This window comes from Hyla sarda, chromosome 7, assembly GCF_029499605.1.
Source record: "Hyla sarda isolate aHylSar1 chromosome 7, aHylSar1.hap1, whole genome shotgun sequence".
NCBI lineage: Eukaryota > Metazoa > Chordata > Amphibia > Anura > Hylidae > Hyla > Hyla sarda.
This window is the reverse complement of record NC_079195.1, coordinates 229,054,435-229,070,811: the sequence shown is the minus strand read 5'-3', so window position 1 is coordinate 229,070,811 and position 16,377 is coordinate 229,054,435. Positions and strand designations below refer to the sequence as shown.

The 16,377-nt window shown below is 45.7% G+C and overlaps 1 pseudogene; it reads left to right on the top strand.

The window, feature by feature from the left end:
- Positions 1 to 14,757: 14,757 nt before the first annotated feature.
- LOC130283550 (U2 spliceosomal RNA) lies at positions 14,758 to 14,840 on the top strand (annotated as a pseudogene).
- Positions 14,841 to 16,377: the final 1,537 nt, after the last annotated feature.

Below are 16,377 nucleotides of genomic sequence, written 5' to 3'. Positions count from 1 at the left end.
ACCCTTCTGTTTACAGCCAGAATCAGTGCTGCGTGGCGGTTGTCACGATGCCGGCTGGCAGGAGGTGGATCCTCTGTGCCAGAGAGGGATAGCGAGGACCGTGCTAGTGGACCGGTTCTAAGACACTACAGGTTTTCACCAGAGCCCGCCGCAAAGCGGGATGGTCTTGCTGCGGCGGTAGTGACCAGGTCGTATCCACTAGCAATGGCTCACCTCTCTGGCTGCTGAAGATAGGCGAGGTACAAGGGAGTAGGCAGAAGCAAAGTCGGACGTAGCAGAAGGTCGGGGGCAGGCGGCAAGGTTCGTAGTCAGGGGAGATAGCAAAGTTCTGGTACACAGGGTATAAACACACAAAAACGCTTTCACTAGGCTCAAGGGCAACAAGATCCGGCAAGGAAGTGCAAGGGAGGAGACTAGATATAGCCAGGAAACAGATGGGAACCAATTAAGCTAATTGGGCCAGGCACCAATCATTGGTGCACTGGCCCTTTAAGTCTCAGGGAGCTGGCGCGCGCGCGCCCTAGAGAGCGGAGCCGCGCGCGCCAGCACATGACCGCAGGAGACGGGAACGGGTAAGTGACCTGGGATGCGATTCGCGAGCGGGCGCGTCCCGCTGTGCGAATCGCATCCCCAACGGCCATGACAGGGCAGCGCTCCCGGTCAGCGCTGACCGGGGAGCTGCAGGGAGAAAGGCGCCGTGAGCGCTCCGGGGAGGAGCGGGGACCCGGAGCGCTAGGCGTAACAGTACCCCCCCCCTTAGGTCTCCCCTTCTCTTTATCGGGTAACTGCCTCCCCTGGGATGAGGACACCGGGAAAGGATGGAGGGATTCCTCAACGGCAGGCAGAACCGCAGGAGTAGGAATGGGGAGAGAGGGCAGAGGGCGAGACCTGGCACGGGGCAGTGTGACACCAGGACGAGGGCCATGAGGGGACACAGAAGCTTGCCTGATGGAACTGGGAGGGGGGGAGGGGCATTTCCTGTGGCAGGCAGAGTCCTTAATGACCTTAGGGGGACCGGATACAGGAGGAACCACAGAGTTACGGCAAGGGTTACTGGGAACCGGTTTTAGACAGTTCTTGGCACAAGAGGACCCCCAACTCTTGATCTCCCCAGTGGACCAATCCAGGGTTGGGGAATGAAGTTGAAGCCAGGGAAGTCCAAGGAGAATTTCCGAGGTGCAATTGGGGAGGACCAAAAGTTCAATCCTCTCGTGATGAGATCCGATGCTCATAAGAAGGGGCTCCGTGCGGAAACGTATGGTACAGTCCAACCTGGCTCCGTTGACCGCGGAGATGTGGAGTGGCTTGACAAGACGGGTCACCGGAATATGGAATTTATTCACAAAGGACTCCCGAATAAAATTCCCAGAAGCTCCAGAGTCCAGACAGGCCACGGCTGAGAGGGGAGAGCTGGCTGAAGTGGAAATCCGAACAGGTACCGTGAGACGTGGAGAAGCCGACTTGGCATCAAGAGACGCCACACCCACGAGAGCTGAGTGCGAGCGTGCGTTTCCCAGACGTGGAGGACGGATTGGGCAATCCACCAAAAAATGTTCAGTACTGGCACAGTACAGACAAAGATTCTCTTCCTTACGGCGATTCCTCTCTTCCAGGGTCAGGCGAGACCGATCCACTTGCATGGCCTCCTCGGCGGGAGGCCTAGGCGCAGATTGCAGTGGAGACTGTGGGAGAGGTGTCCAGAGATCTAAGTCCTTTTCCTGGCGGAGCTCTTGATGCCTCTCAGAAAAACGCATGTCAATGCGAGTGGCTAGATGAATGAGTTCATGCAGGTTAGCAGGAGTCTCTCGTGCGGCCAGAACATCCTTAATGTTGCTGGATAGGCCTTTTTTAAAGGTCGCGCAGAGAGCCTCATTATTCCAGGATAGTTCAGAAGCAAGAGTACGGAATTGTATGGCGTACTCGCCAACGGAGGAATTACCCTGGACCAGGTTCAGCAGGGCAGTCTCAGCAGAAGAGGCTCGGGCAGGTTCCTCAAAGACACTTCGAATTTCCGAGAAGAAGGAGTGTACAGAGGCAGTGACGGGGTCATCGCGGTCCCAGAGCGGTGTGGCCCATGACAGGGCTTTTCCAGACAGAAGGCTGACTACGAAAGCCACCTTAGACCTTTCAGTAGGAAACTGATCCGACATCATCTCCAGATGCAGGGAACATTGGGAAAGAAAGCCACGGCAAAACTTAGAATCCCCATTAAATTTGTCCGGCAAAGACAGGCGGAGGCTAGGAGTGGCCACTCGCTGCGGAAGAGGTGCAGGAGCTGGCGGAGGAGATGGTTGCTGCTGCTGTAGCTGAGACTGAATCTGCTGTAGCTGCGACTGGAGTTGCTGAGTCATGGTGGTCAAGTACGACAGCTGGTGATCTTGTTGGGCAATCTGTCGGGCTTGCTGGGCGACCAGTGTGGGGAGGTCGGCGACAACAGGCAGAGGAACTTCAGCGGGATCCATGGCCGGATCTACTGTCACGATGCCGGCTGGCAGGAGGTGGATCCTCTGTGCCAGAGAGGGATAGCGAGGACCGTGCTAGTGGACCGGTTCTAAGACACTACAGGTTTTCACCAGAGCCCGCCGCAAAGCGGGATGGTCTTGCTGCGGCGGTAGTGACCAGGTCGTATCCACTAGCAACGGCTCACCTCTCTGGCTGCTGAAGATAGGCGAGGTACAAGGGAGTAGGCAGAAGCAAAGTCGGACGTAGCAGAAGGTCGGGGGCAGGCGGCAAGGTTCGTAGTCAGGGGAGATAGCAAAGTTCTGGTACACAGGGTATAAACACACAAAAACGCTTTCACTAGGCTCAAGGGCAACAAGATCCGGCAAGGAAGTGCAAGGGAGGAGACTAGATATAGCCAGGAAACAGATGGGAACCAATTAAGCTAATTGGGCCAGGCACCAATCATTGGTGCACTGGCCCTTTAAGTCTCAGGGAGCTGGCGCGCGCGCGCCCTAGAGAGCGGAGCCGCGCGCGCCAGCACATGACCGCAGGAGACGGGAACGGGTAAGTGACCTGGGATGCGATTCGCGAGCGGGCGCGTCCCGCTGTGCGAATCGCATCCCCAACGGCCATGACAGGGCAGCGCTCCCGGTCAGCGCTGACCGGGGAGCTGCAGGGAGAAAGGCGCCGTGAGCGCTCCGGGGAGGAGCGGGGACCCGGAGCGCTAGGCGTAACAGCGGTCATGTCACAAATTTCGGTGTTACAGTATGGTGTCGGAAACCCTATATAAAATCTTTAAGGATTTGCACCACAGTAAACCCACTACTACCCCCAGCTGTGTGGACTACTCTAATGATACTCTTTGTGGGTGCAGGACACTTGTTCTATCAATAGGTGAGGATTGGAAGAACGTGGATCCCGTGGGCCTCTTTTTCCAGCTTTTTCCGGTTTAGGGGCCCACAAATAGGTGGAGAAGATGGGAAGAGCTGGTCATACACTTGCATACACCTATATATGGATAGGTGAGGGTATGGCTTCCACAACCCAATGTATATACGGTCAGTTCCTTATACCTTGTGGCTGTATACTGACCTCTGCATCACATAGGCCCTTATTTACTAAGAGTGTCGTGTAGGTTTCTTTGTGGGTTTTAATTCCCTACAATTTTCCACGGTATTTACTAAGGTTTCCCTACATTTTCCACTTTTCCCTACACTTTACTTTTTTTTACACATGTTCTGATCTGTCGGGTTTTCCTCATCTCAAATCCAACACATTTTATGTGGAAACCTTAGTAAATATGTTGGGTTTTTGTGAAAATGTCAGGAACACGCCCCTTTTCAGAGACCACGCCCCTTTTCCAGACGGCCAGGCCCCTATTTGGGTTTTCTTAGCAAAATGGAGAGTTAGTCTGGGTTTTTTCAATTCTGGCGCAAATTCTTGTGCAGACAGAATATCTGGCGCAATGCGACAGAATCTGGCGCACAACCCGACAGAACATGTCGGGTTTGCAATAGTAAATGAGGGCCATTATCTCCAGGCTTCTTCATGAATCCTTTGCTCCGGACAGAATTCGGATTCCCCATGGATATTAATAATCATTTCCATCTTTATAAGTCTCTGTATTTTACAGCAGTAAAGCAGGGAGCAGACGTTTCGGCATGTCTTCTTTTAGCTGTGATGTCAATGGTTGGAGATAACGCTCCATGATGTCATACAATGATCTGGACGCATCTGGTGCTGGTTCTGTAGAATTATACAAATCCTATAGAGAAAATCGGAATGTTTCTCAAACCCTTTCTGTACAACTCAACCTCCAGCCCCTGTAGCTACAGTCCATCATCCTCTTCTAATAAGATGAGGAAACTGGCGAAACAAGGTGTGCACAGGGCCAAATCCAGCCATACTTACCCTTATGGGGCTCTCTCGCCCTCTGTATTGTAATTTCTGCAGGCTGCTTTTCTTTCCAGGCTCTGCTGTGACATAATATAGGGGAGGTAGAAGACCCTAGACCAAACCCCAAAAATACATTTTTACCCCAGACCCTGAAACTAATTCAGATCCCAGAACAGACACAAAACAAAATTCAGACCCCAGACCAGATGGTAAAATTATTTAAGACCCCAGAATAGACCCTAAAATTAATTCATACCCCAGATCAGATCCTGACATTATTTAAGCCCCTGGATCACACTTCACAATTAATTCAGACCCTAGAATAGACCCCAGAATCAATTCAGACCCCAGATCAAATGTTAAAACTATTCAAGATAATGGATCACATTTCAAAATCAATTCAGATGCCAGAATAGACCCTAAAATTAATTCAGATGCCAGAATAGACAACATCCTTTACTTACCACCCCCAGGTGCCAAATCACTGCCCCCCCCCCCCCCCCCCCCCAATGCTGTCTGTGCTGGAAGCAAAGTTCACTGATATCTAGACATAGTGGGGGAATTGGCATCACCGCCTCAAAGACACCGAATACAGCCGCCGGAGGAGGGATAATAAATGTTGTATCTGTCTATCTATCCATCTATCTATCTCATATCTATCTATCTCATATCTATCTATCTCATATCTATCTATCTATCCATCTATCTATCTCATATCTATCTATCTCATATCTATCTATCTCATATCTATCTATCTATATCTATCCATCTATCTATCTATCTATCTATCTATATCTATCTCATATCTATCTCCTATCTATCTATCTCCTATCTATCTATCTATCTATCTATCTATCTATATCTATCTATCTCCTCCTATCTATCTATCTCATATCTATCTATCTCATATCTATCTATCTCATATCTATCTATCTATATCTATCTCATATCTATCTCATATCTATCTATCTCCTATCTATCTATCTATCTATCTATATATATATCTCATATCTATCTATCTATCTCATATCTATCTATCTATCTATCTATCTATCTAATGTAAATAAAAACGGCACAACCAATGTCCAGAAGAGAAGTGAAATGAGGGGTGCCCGCATAGCTGGAACCTGGGTCCGCCGGTTCCTCAATCCAGACAATAGCAAATATGATGCAGCACTCCACAAGTTGCAATAAAGGTGGTTTTATTCCATCATGTGCAAAGACAACGTTTCACCAGCCTCACGCTGGCTTTTTCAAGTGAATAATAGTGATACTGGTGGGTATTTATAGACCGCCCACTAAGTCATGTGACATAGGTAATACATGATTGACATATAGAAATAAGGGGTCATCAGAGAACATTGTGCAATCAAAATATAAATCAATAGTATAAATAATCATATACAGTGTTCCATACATATAAAAACATCCGGTCATCATTTGATGTAGAAATACCTGTAATCGGCATAATAAATCAAAGTGAACTGTGAATATGTGACGTGATGTGAAATGCCTTCCGGGGTCCTGCCGCGATGTATCCCAGTCACAGGCGCCAAAGCGCCGGAAGCGGTGTGCGCATCGCTGAAGAGTAGAGGCATTTCCGGGTTCGGGTAGAACGTGACACCAGGAGCGCGTCCTCGCATCCATGGCAACCCGACTCCGGACCAAGACGTGGCTGGCGCATGCTCAGAAAGGTTCCCTATCCTATCAGTGAGGATAATCTCCCTGCATAAGAGGCCATATCAATATAAATAAAGGCATAATGTATTCATTCCTGGGGGACAGCAAAAAGGTCTAGTGAAGGCTGAAAAGTAAAAACAGCAAACACAGAGCAGGTAAGTAAACAAAGAGAAATGCAGTCACTGTTGCTAGGGCTGGGATCCCATATCTTGTGGTTGCCCCTAGCAACCGGTCGCAATACGAGCTGCAAAGATAGAAAAGAGGGTAATGACTAGCTCCAGTCGGCGTGTTTGGGCCGACTCCACTCTCCATGCATACTAAGATGAATTTACCGGTGTATATGAACCGGGACCGTTCTGGCATCAGCATATGTAGACCAAGATTTCTAAGAAATCTTGGTCTACATATGCTGATGCCAGAACGGTCCCGGTTCATATACACCGGTAAATTCATCTTAGTATGCATGGAGAGTGGAGTCGGCCCAAACACGCCGACTGGAGCTAGTCATTACCCTCTTTTCTATCTTTGCAGCTCGTATTGCGACCGGTTGCTAGGGGCAACCACAAGATATGGGATCCCAGCCCTAGCAACAGTGACTGCATTTCTCTTTGTTTACTTACCTGCTCTGTGTTTGCTGTTTTTACTTTTCAGCCTTCACTAGACCTTTTTGCTGTCCCCCAGGAATGAATACATTATGCCTTTATTTATATTGATATGGCCTCTTATGCAGGGAGATTATCCTCACTGATAGGATAGGGAACCTTTCTGAGCATGCGCCAGCCACGTCTTGGTCCGGAGTCGGGTTGCCATGGATGCGAGGACGCGCTCCTGGTGTCACGTTCTACCCGAACCCGGAAATGCCTCTACTCTTCAGCGATGCGCACACCGCTTCCGGCGCTTTGGCGCCTGTGACTGGGATACATCGCGGCAGGACCCCCGAAGGCATTTCACATCACGTCACATATTCACAGTTCACTTTGATTTATTATGCCGATTACAGGTATTTCTACATCAAATGATGACCGGATGTTTTTATATGTATGGAACACTGTATATGATTATTTATACTATTGATTTATATTTTGATTGCACAATGTTCTCTGATGACCCCTTATTTCTATATGTCAATCATGTATTACCTATGTCACATGACTTAGTGGGCGGTCTATAAATACCCACCAGTATCACTATTATTCACTTGAAAAAGCCAGCGTGAGGCTGGTGAAACGTTGTCTTTGCACATGATGGAATAAAACCACCTTTATTGCAACTTGTGGAGTGCTGCATCATATTTGCTATTATCTATCTATCTATCTATCTATCTGTCTCTTATATCTATCTACAGTGATCCCTCAACATACAATGGTAATCCGTTCCAAATGAACCATCGTTTGTTGAAACCATCATATGTTGAGGGATCCGTGCAATGTAAAGTATAGGAAGTATAGGTAGTTGTATGTGTCCCTGCCGCTCCGGACCGTCACCGTTGCCCTGGATGTTGCGCTCCATCACTGTCGCCGCGTCCTCGGGATGTCCCCGCCGCTCCGGAATGTCTCTGCGGCCCGGGATCATCGCTCTCATGTCGCCGTCATCATGTCACTACGCACGCTGCTCCTATTGCATGACGGGATGATGTGCGCGGCAACGTGATGACAACAATGGAGAGCGCCGGCGATGCAGGGGATCCAGAAGAGGACGCGCCGGAGCCCCGAGGACAGGTAGGAGACCATCACCGGAGCACACGAGGCACCGTAAACGGCTATCCAACGGCAGCTGAAGCAGTCTGCGCTGCCGGATGCCGTTTATGCGATGGCCCCGACATACAAAAGCATCGTATGTTGAAATTGTCGTATGTCGGGGCCATCGTAGGTTGGGGGGGTCACTGTATTTCATATTTATCTATCTATCTCATATCTGTCTATCTCATATCTATTTATCTATCTCATATCTATCTATCTCATATCTATCTCATATCTATCTCATATCTATCTATCTATCTATCTATCTCATATCTATCTATCTATCTCATATCTATCTCATATCTATTTATCTATCTCATATCTATCTATCTCATATCTATCTATCTCATATCTATCTCATATCTATCTATCTCACATCTATCTATCTCATATCTATCTAGCTATCTCATATCTATTTATCTATCTCATATCTATCTATATATCTCATATCTATCTATCTCATATCTATCTATCTCATATCTATCTATCTATCTATCTCATATCTATCTCATATCTATCTATCTCATATCTATCTATCTCATATCTATCTCATATCTATCTATCTATCTATCTCATATCTATCTTTCTATCTATCTCATATCTATCTATCTATCTATCTCATATCTATCTATCTATCTATCTATCTATCTCATATCTATCTATCTCATATCTATCTATCTATCTATCTCATATCTATCTATCTCATATCTATCTAATATCTATCTCATATCTATCTATCTATCTCATATCTATCTATCTATCTCATATCTATCTCATATCTATCTATCTCATATCTATCTATCTATCTCATATCTATCTATCTCATATCTATCTATCTATCTATCTCATATCTATCTATCTCATATCTATCTATCTATCTCATATCTATCTATCTATCTATCTATCTCATATCTATCTATCGCATATCTATCTCATATCTATCTATCTCATATCTATCTATCTCATATCTATCTATCTATCTCATATCTATCTATCTATCTATCTATCTCATATCTATCTATCTATCTCATATCTATCTATCTATCTATCTATCTATCTCATATCTATCTATTTATCTATCCAGCCTTTGACTGTCTGGGCATGCTGGAAGTTGTAGTTTTGCATCAGCTGGATGCACCCTGGTTGGGAAACATTGCCCTAAAATAATAATAAGACTTTACAGAAAATCTTGTTTCAAGTCTCATAATAATATAAAATAAATGAACCCTCATAATCCCCCCGATCCCTTTGTGCCCCTGGAAAGCCACCGCTGTGATGGTTTTCATGTTGTATAATAGAATCGCGTTCTCTTTCCTAGAAAAGGACTTGGATTCTCTTTCTGCAATGGTTTAAGCTTCAGCCATTTAGGGTCTTGAATCCCTTCCAGCGTTTCAATTAGAAAACTCTGCTGGTTCCGGATTCGGTTGCGTCATTGTGAATGTGATCTGACGAATATAAGGTAAAGCTGCGACAATTACAGCGACGTCCAGAGCGGAGAATGTTAGATCATCGACAGAAATAAACATAAACATGGAAGGACTGCGAGACACAAAGGGGCGTCTGGGTAATAGAATCTAATGCCATATAATGTATGAGGTATAAGGCTGCAGTACTGGGGGGGGGGGGGGGGGGAGGGGGCCCATGTAGGTCCCTCAGGTATTTGTCAAAAGTGTCTACAAATGATTACATTACTTAGAGAGTAGTGGATGCAGGGAATAGTGGATTCAGGCAGTGTAAGCATGCATGGGATAGGTATAAGACTATCCTTCATATAAGATAGGGATAGGTATAAGACTATCCTTCATATAAGATAGGGATAGGCATCAGGCTATCCTTCATATAAGATAGGGATAGGCATCAGGCTATCCTTCATATAAGATAGGGATAGGCATAAGACTATTCTTTATTTTAGATAGGGATAGGCATAAGACTAGCCTTTATTTAAGATAGGGATAGGCATAAGACTAGCCTTCATATACGATAGGGATAGGCATCAGGCTATCCTTCATATAAGATAGGGATAGGCATAAGACTATTCTTTATTTTAGATAGGGATAGGCATACAACTAGCCTTTATTTAAGATAGGGATAGGCATAAGACTAGCCTTCATATACGATAGGGATAGGCATAAGGCTATCCTTTATATAAGATAGAGATGGGTATAAGGATATCCTTCATATAAGATAGGGATAGGTATAAGACTATCCTTCATTTAAGTTATGGATAAGTATAAGGCTATCCTTCATATAAGATAGGGATAGGTATAAGGCTATCCTTCATATAAGATAGGGATAGGTATAAGGTTATCCTTCATATAAGATAGGGATAGGTATAAGGCTATCCTTCATATAAGGTAGAGATAGGCATAAGACTATCCTTCAGATAACACAGGCATAGGCATAAGGCTATTTTTCATATAAGATAGGGATAGGTATAAGGCTATTCTTCATATAAGATAGGGATAAGGTTATCATTCATATAAGAGAAGAACCATCTAGTCTGCCCAATATTATGAATACTATGAACAGTCCCATGTCTTATATGTGGTCACATTCTATGTTTCTAGGTTTCTGTTACAAAGAGTCTGGAGGACCCGGCATGTCCATACATGACACAAACATCCAATTAATTTCAATTACAACTAGAGATGAGCTAACTTTTGAAAAATTTGATTCGGTCTATTTGCCGAAATTTTCCAAAGTTTTTTTTTTTCGGGTCGTGTTTATTTGCAGCAAATCTATATTAAAAAAAACCCGGATATTTCTAGCCTACAGAGAGCCTCAGTAGGGGTGTAGAACACTTTTCTTTGTTCTAACACGCATATGGAGTCTGCTGGGGTAGTGAAATAATACTGTTATTCAAAATAAAATGCAGATTACCGGCATTGCTTTTAGAATCACTGCCACAGACCAGCACGATGACAGAGTCTGGAGGTGGCATCAGTTTGAGGAGACCATATAGTGACTGAATGACACAGCATGGAGGTGTTGGCAGCATGAGGAGACCATATAGTGGCTGAATGACACAGCTTGGATGTGGCTGAAGCATGAGGAGACCATATAGTGACTGAATGACACAGCCTGGAGGTGTTGGCAGCATGAGTAGACACTAGGGCTTCACAATCCCTAAGATTAAAAGATTAATTTTGAAATTTAAATTGAAGATTTATGGTAGCTAGTGCAACCATAAAATTTTTTAGGCCCAGGCCCAGCAGCATCAGTAAACCATATATTGGCTGAATGACATGGCCTGGATGTGGCTGAATAATGAGGAGACCCTATATTGGCTCAATGCACAGCCTGGAGGTGGCTGAAGCATGAGGAGAGACCCTATAGTGGCTGAATGGCACAGCCTGGAGTTTGTGGAAGCATGAGGAGACCATATAGTGTCTGAATGGCACAGCCTGGAGTTGGCGGCAGATGAGGAGACAATAGAGCCTCACAATCTCTAAGAATAAAAAATGAATTTTGAAATTTCCATTGAAGATGTGTGGTACCTAGTGCTACCATAAACATATATAGATAATGTCCTAGGCCCACGAGCATCACAAAACCATGTAGTTGCTGAAGGACACAGACTGGAGCTTACTGAAGCATCAGTAAACCATATATTGGATGAATGGCACAGCCTAGAGGTGGCTGAAGCATCAGTAAAACATTTATTGGATGAATGGCACAGCCTGGAGGTGGCTGAAGCATCAGTAAAACATATATTGGATGAATGGCACAGCCTGGAGGTGTTGGCAGCATGAGTAGACACTAGGGCTTCACAATCCCTAAGATTAAAGATGCATTTTTAAATTTAAATTGAAGATTTATGGTAGCTAGTTCTACCATAAAAATGTTTAGGCCCAGCAACATCAGTAAACCATATAGTGGCAGAATGGAACAGCCTGGAGGTGACTGAAGTATGAGGAGACCATATAGTGTCTGAATGGCACAGCCTGGAGTTGGCAGAAGCATGAGGAGATCATTGATGAAATTTAAGATTTTTAAATTGAAATTTAAGATTTTTAAATAAGAAATTTTAACTCCCACGTTTTAGTGCCCCGGGCCCCGACGTGTGGGTACAAAGGACCAAATTTAACAAGGAGTCCTGTGTCACATGGTATCACAGTGACAGAGCCTTGAGGTGGCATCAGTGTGAGGAGACCATATAGTGGCTGAATGGCACAGCCTGGAGTTGGCTGAAGCATGAGGAGACCATATAGTTGCTGAATGGCACAGCCTGGAGGTGGCTGAAGCATGAGGAGACCATATAGTGGCTGAATGAGACAGCCTGGAAGTGGCAGCAGCACCAGAAGTCCTGAAAGTGACCCTAATGCAGAGGAATTTCTGAAACTGGGGACCATCCCCTTAATTATGTTTTGCAGTATACATGGCAGCACAATGAGAGAGCCTGGAAGTGGTAGCATCAGCATGAGTAGACCATAGAGCAGCACAATTAGAGAGCTTGGAATTGGCAGCATCAGCATGAGGAGACCATGTGGTGGCACAATGACAGAGCCCGGAGGTTGTAGCATTAGTATGAGGAGACCATAGAGCAGCACAATGACAGAGCCTTGAGGTGGCAGCAGCAGCATGAAGGCCATGCCAAGTGAGGGTTGAGTCTGAGGAACCCACCGACTGTTGATTGGGGGTGTCGGATGTCACTTGGGATGAATTGGATGACTGAGTGAACTGATCAATCACGGCTGCTGGGTTGCTGGTTGAGACTAAATTGCTAGCTTACACCAGGAGCTCAGACCTCTCTCTGCGACTCCCGCTGCCACATGCCCCTACTCTGCTGCCACCTCTGCCTGCGCCTGCTAAATTTAGGCCTCTGCCCCTCCTCTGTGCACGTCCTGGCACTACTCTGCCTGACATACTTATTGCGTGTATGAGTGGAGTACAATATGCTTCACTACGCTTAAAACAGTATTTGTCTAGAACAGCAGCAGGTGTGTACTATTGGCTGTCCTTTCACAGTATTTAGACCCTTGACCGATTAACAGGTACAAAACAGTACACTACTTAGATGTAGGTATGTGGCATGCAATTATGAGGGCAGAAAAATGCACTACAGTACACTTAAAAAAAATTATTTTTGCACAACACGAGCAGTACACAACAGTGCTGCAGCACCAAAAAGCTGTGTACTAAACACAAAATTTCACTCTGTCAAAGACTTGTTGTTGTGGAACAAAGAAACTGAATTGCGCAGAAAAATTCTTCCTGCCTCCTCTGCTAAGGTTTATGAAGTTGAGGCAGCTTGTAGAAATGTATGAGACAACACACAGCTCTCTGCCCCTCTCTGTAATACTTTGCTGAAGAAAGTAACTTGGAGGTTAATGTCTGCAACTGCAGTAAAAATCCTTTTCAGTGAAATAAACACTGCTCTCTGTCCACAAGAACGCTGCTGTGACTAGGAGGATGTTAAACGCTGCTGGAATGAGCTTTACTGTGTAACACACACGCAGCGATGTTCGCCCTATCTCTATGCAGTGTAATTAATCATATGACTGGCTGCAAAATGGCTGCCAATTATATAGGGCTGTGACATCACAGGGGTGACTGGCTGCTGATTGGCTGCATCCTGCATGTGATTCAGGGTCATCCCGCCTACTTCCCTTCCTGTCTTCCCTTCCCAGCGTTCCTTGCCCCATGTACTGACATGTGGATCCAGTGGACAGTGCATTTGTTTGCTGAACATTGCAGATCAACTTTGTGTGTTATATAAACTGACATGTGGATTCGCCATTTTAGATGCCCTGGAGCCTGGACCACAGTAAATGGAGTTTAATGAAGCAATTTGCGCGATAGAATCGCGGCGATATTTGCATTTGTTGCGAATCGAATATTTCATTAAATTCGTAATGAATTCAGGTTCCTCAGCTTCGATTCGTTCATCTCTAATGACAGCTGTGCAATTCTTTATTTCACCTGTGGCAGTGCTGTGGTATAATTGTTCACTCAGAGGTACTGCAGTGGAGGAAGAAACTGCCCTTCTCCTCAGGGGTGGAGAAAACTGTGCATAAGTCCCGCCTCCAAGGAAGAATTAATTTGAAGTGATGAGACTACTGTGAAGGGCGTGACTTATATGTAAATTGGTGTAACTTCACTGCAAGGGGCGAGCTTACATGGAAAGTGTTAGGGGTGTGGATTATATGGAAAGTGGTTTTACTACTGTTAGGGGTGTGGCTTATTTGTAAACTAGTTTGACTACTCTAAGTGTCATGGCTTATATTAGAAGTGGTGTGATTACTGTAAGGGAAGTGGCATATATGATAAGTGGTGTGACTTCACTGTAAGGGGTGTGGCTTATATAAGAAGTGGTGTGTCTACTGTAAGGGGTGTGGCTTATACAAGAAATGGTGTGATTTATCTGTAAGAGGTGTGGCATAAATGGAAAGTGATGTGACTACTGTACGGGGGTGTGACTTATATGGAAAGTGATGTGACTACTGTACGGGGGTGTGACTTATTTGGAAGGTGGTAAGACTACGGTATGGGGCGTGGCATATATGAAAGTGGAATTACTACTGTATGGGGCGTGGCATATATTAAAGTGGAATTACTACTGTATGGGGCGTGGCATATATGGAAAGTGGTGTGACTATTGTTAGGGGGAATGGCTTATATGGAAATCTGTGTAACTGCTGTATGGAGCGTGGCTTATATGGAAAGTGGCGTGACTACTAAATGGGGCATGGTTTATATGGAAATTGGTGTGATTACTGTATGGGACGTGGCTTATATGGAAATTGGTGTGATTACTGTATGTGGCGTGGCTTAAAATGCAACAATATTGCTTTGGAATTTTGCTGTGGAATGTTGGTTAGCAATAGTATAAAAAGTAACCAATACGGCTCTGACTCAAGATTTTGGTCAACACCTGGAAGACGTCTCCACCAGTAGAGATGGGATTGATTGTCCTCGGAGGGGGGGGGGGAAACATTATAAAGTGCCGCCCCCATTATATTACATGTTCCCTATGGGATTCCATAATGTTAGGTTCCCTATCGCTTCTCGGCCTTTTGGCTAAGATCAAGTGTAGTATCTGTTCTAATCAGGTAGTCCACTGATAGGAATGGATGGCTACATGGAGGGAGCAGGTGTACCAGGGCGTTCCGGGGCTGGTGGCATAGGACCAGCTCAATGGCTGCCCTGATGTGACCGGTTTCCTCCGGGTCTCGCCATGAGGCTGGGGGTGTAGAGCCGAGGTACTTTTGTGCCTCGAGGAGTGGTGACCCTGAGGTGCCGAAACTCGCTGGGTGTTATAACTCACTGAGTGAACGCACTGCACCATACTCTTCACCTTTGGCACTCACCCTTGGTATCCCGGCCTTCTGGCTAGGATCAGGGAAATTGTTATAGATCCGGCTGGATGACCGGGCAGTATATCTACACTCGTCCACTTATTTATTTATTATTTTTGTTTGTCACTGTGCAAATTTTTACTTGTTTGTCTTGTACACAGGATTGTCAGGATGCGGTAACCCTTCTGAGTGTCCCTCCTGGTGGTCTAGGGGAGGTGTGTTTGGCTATCAGGCTCCTCACCTCCCTGCAACCCCTGGGCATCTTGGCTTCGGTCGAGATGCCATCATACGGCTCCTTGGCAGATACCTTGGTTAACGCCTAGGTTGAAGCCAGGAGCATTTGTGGTCCCTTAGTAGCTTCAGTGAAAAGGGGAATCAAACCTGAAACCTTGCAGGTGCCTTTTGGCCCGGAGGTGAAGGGTAGGTTTGTTGGGGGGCCTCTCTCCTGTTGGAGAAGAGCTTAGCAATAGACCGCATCCTTTGTGCACGTTTTTTTTAGTGCGACACGTTTGCACTTTTTCTTGCACTTTGGGTGATAGAGAGCACGCGCCTCGGCTCTTAAAAAAAAAAATGAAAATTAGGTTCCCTATGGGATTCCATGATATCAGGTTCTTTATGGGATTCCATGATATCAGGTTCTTTATGGGATTCCATGATATCAGGTTCTTTATGGGATTCCATGATATTAGGTTCCCTATGGGATTCCATAATATCAGGTTCTTTATGGGATTCCATGATATTAGGTTCCCTATGGGATTCCATGATACTAGGTTCTTTATGGGATTCCATTATATTAGGTTCCTTATGGGATTCCATGATATTAGGTTCTTTATGGGATTCCATGATATTAGGTTCCTTATGGGATTCTGTAGCCCGTGTCCCCCACAGTTGCAGGACATTTGTTGGCAGCTGTCGGGTCTCCTCCTGACTATACATCAATGCGGTTTATCTTACATGGCGGCACGCGCTGTTTTGCAGCCGGGCTCACGATGGAATTCGCCTCTACGCGATTCATTCGCTGCCACTTAAAACACAAGTCTCAGTCCTGCCGAGGATTTTTCCCAGGGACTTAGTTCTTAGTTCTCTGCTCCCCGGGGGACGAGGATTCCGATAAGATGGTTTCCCACTAGAAAGTTCTCAGAGAAACGATTGTCGTCTCCTGAGGAAACTCACAGAAGCTTTATTGGGGATGTGTCAGGAAGATGGCAGGCGTCACACCTGATCACTAGGGGGCGATGGAGGGGAAGAACCCAAACTGCTCTACAACTCTCAGCATGCCCGGACAGCCTTTGTCCAGTGTCTCCCAACCAGTGTGCCTCTAG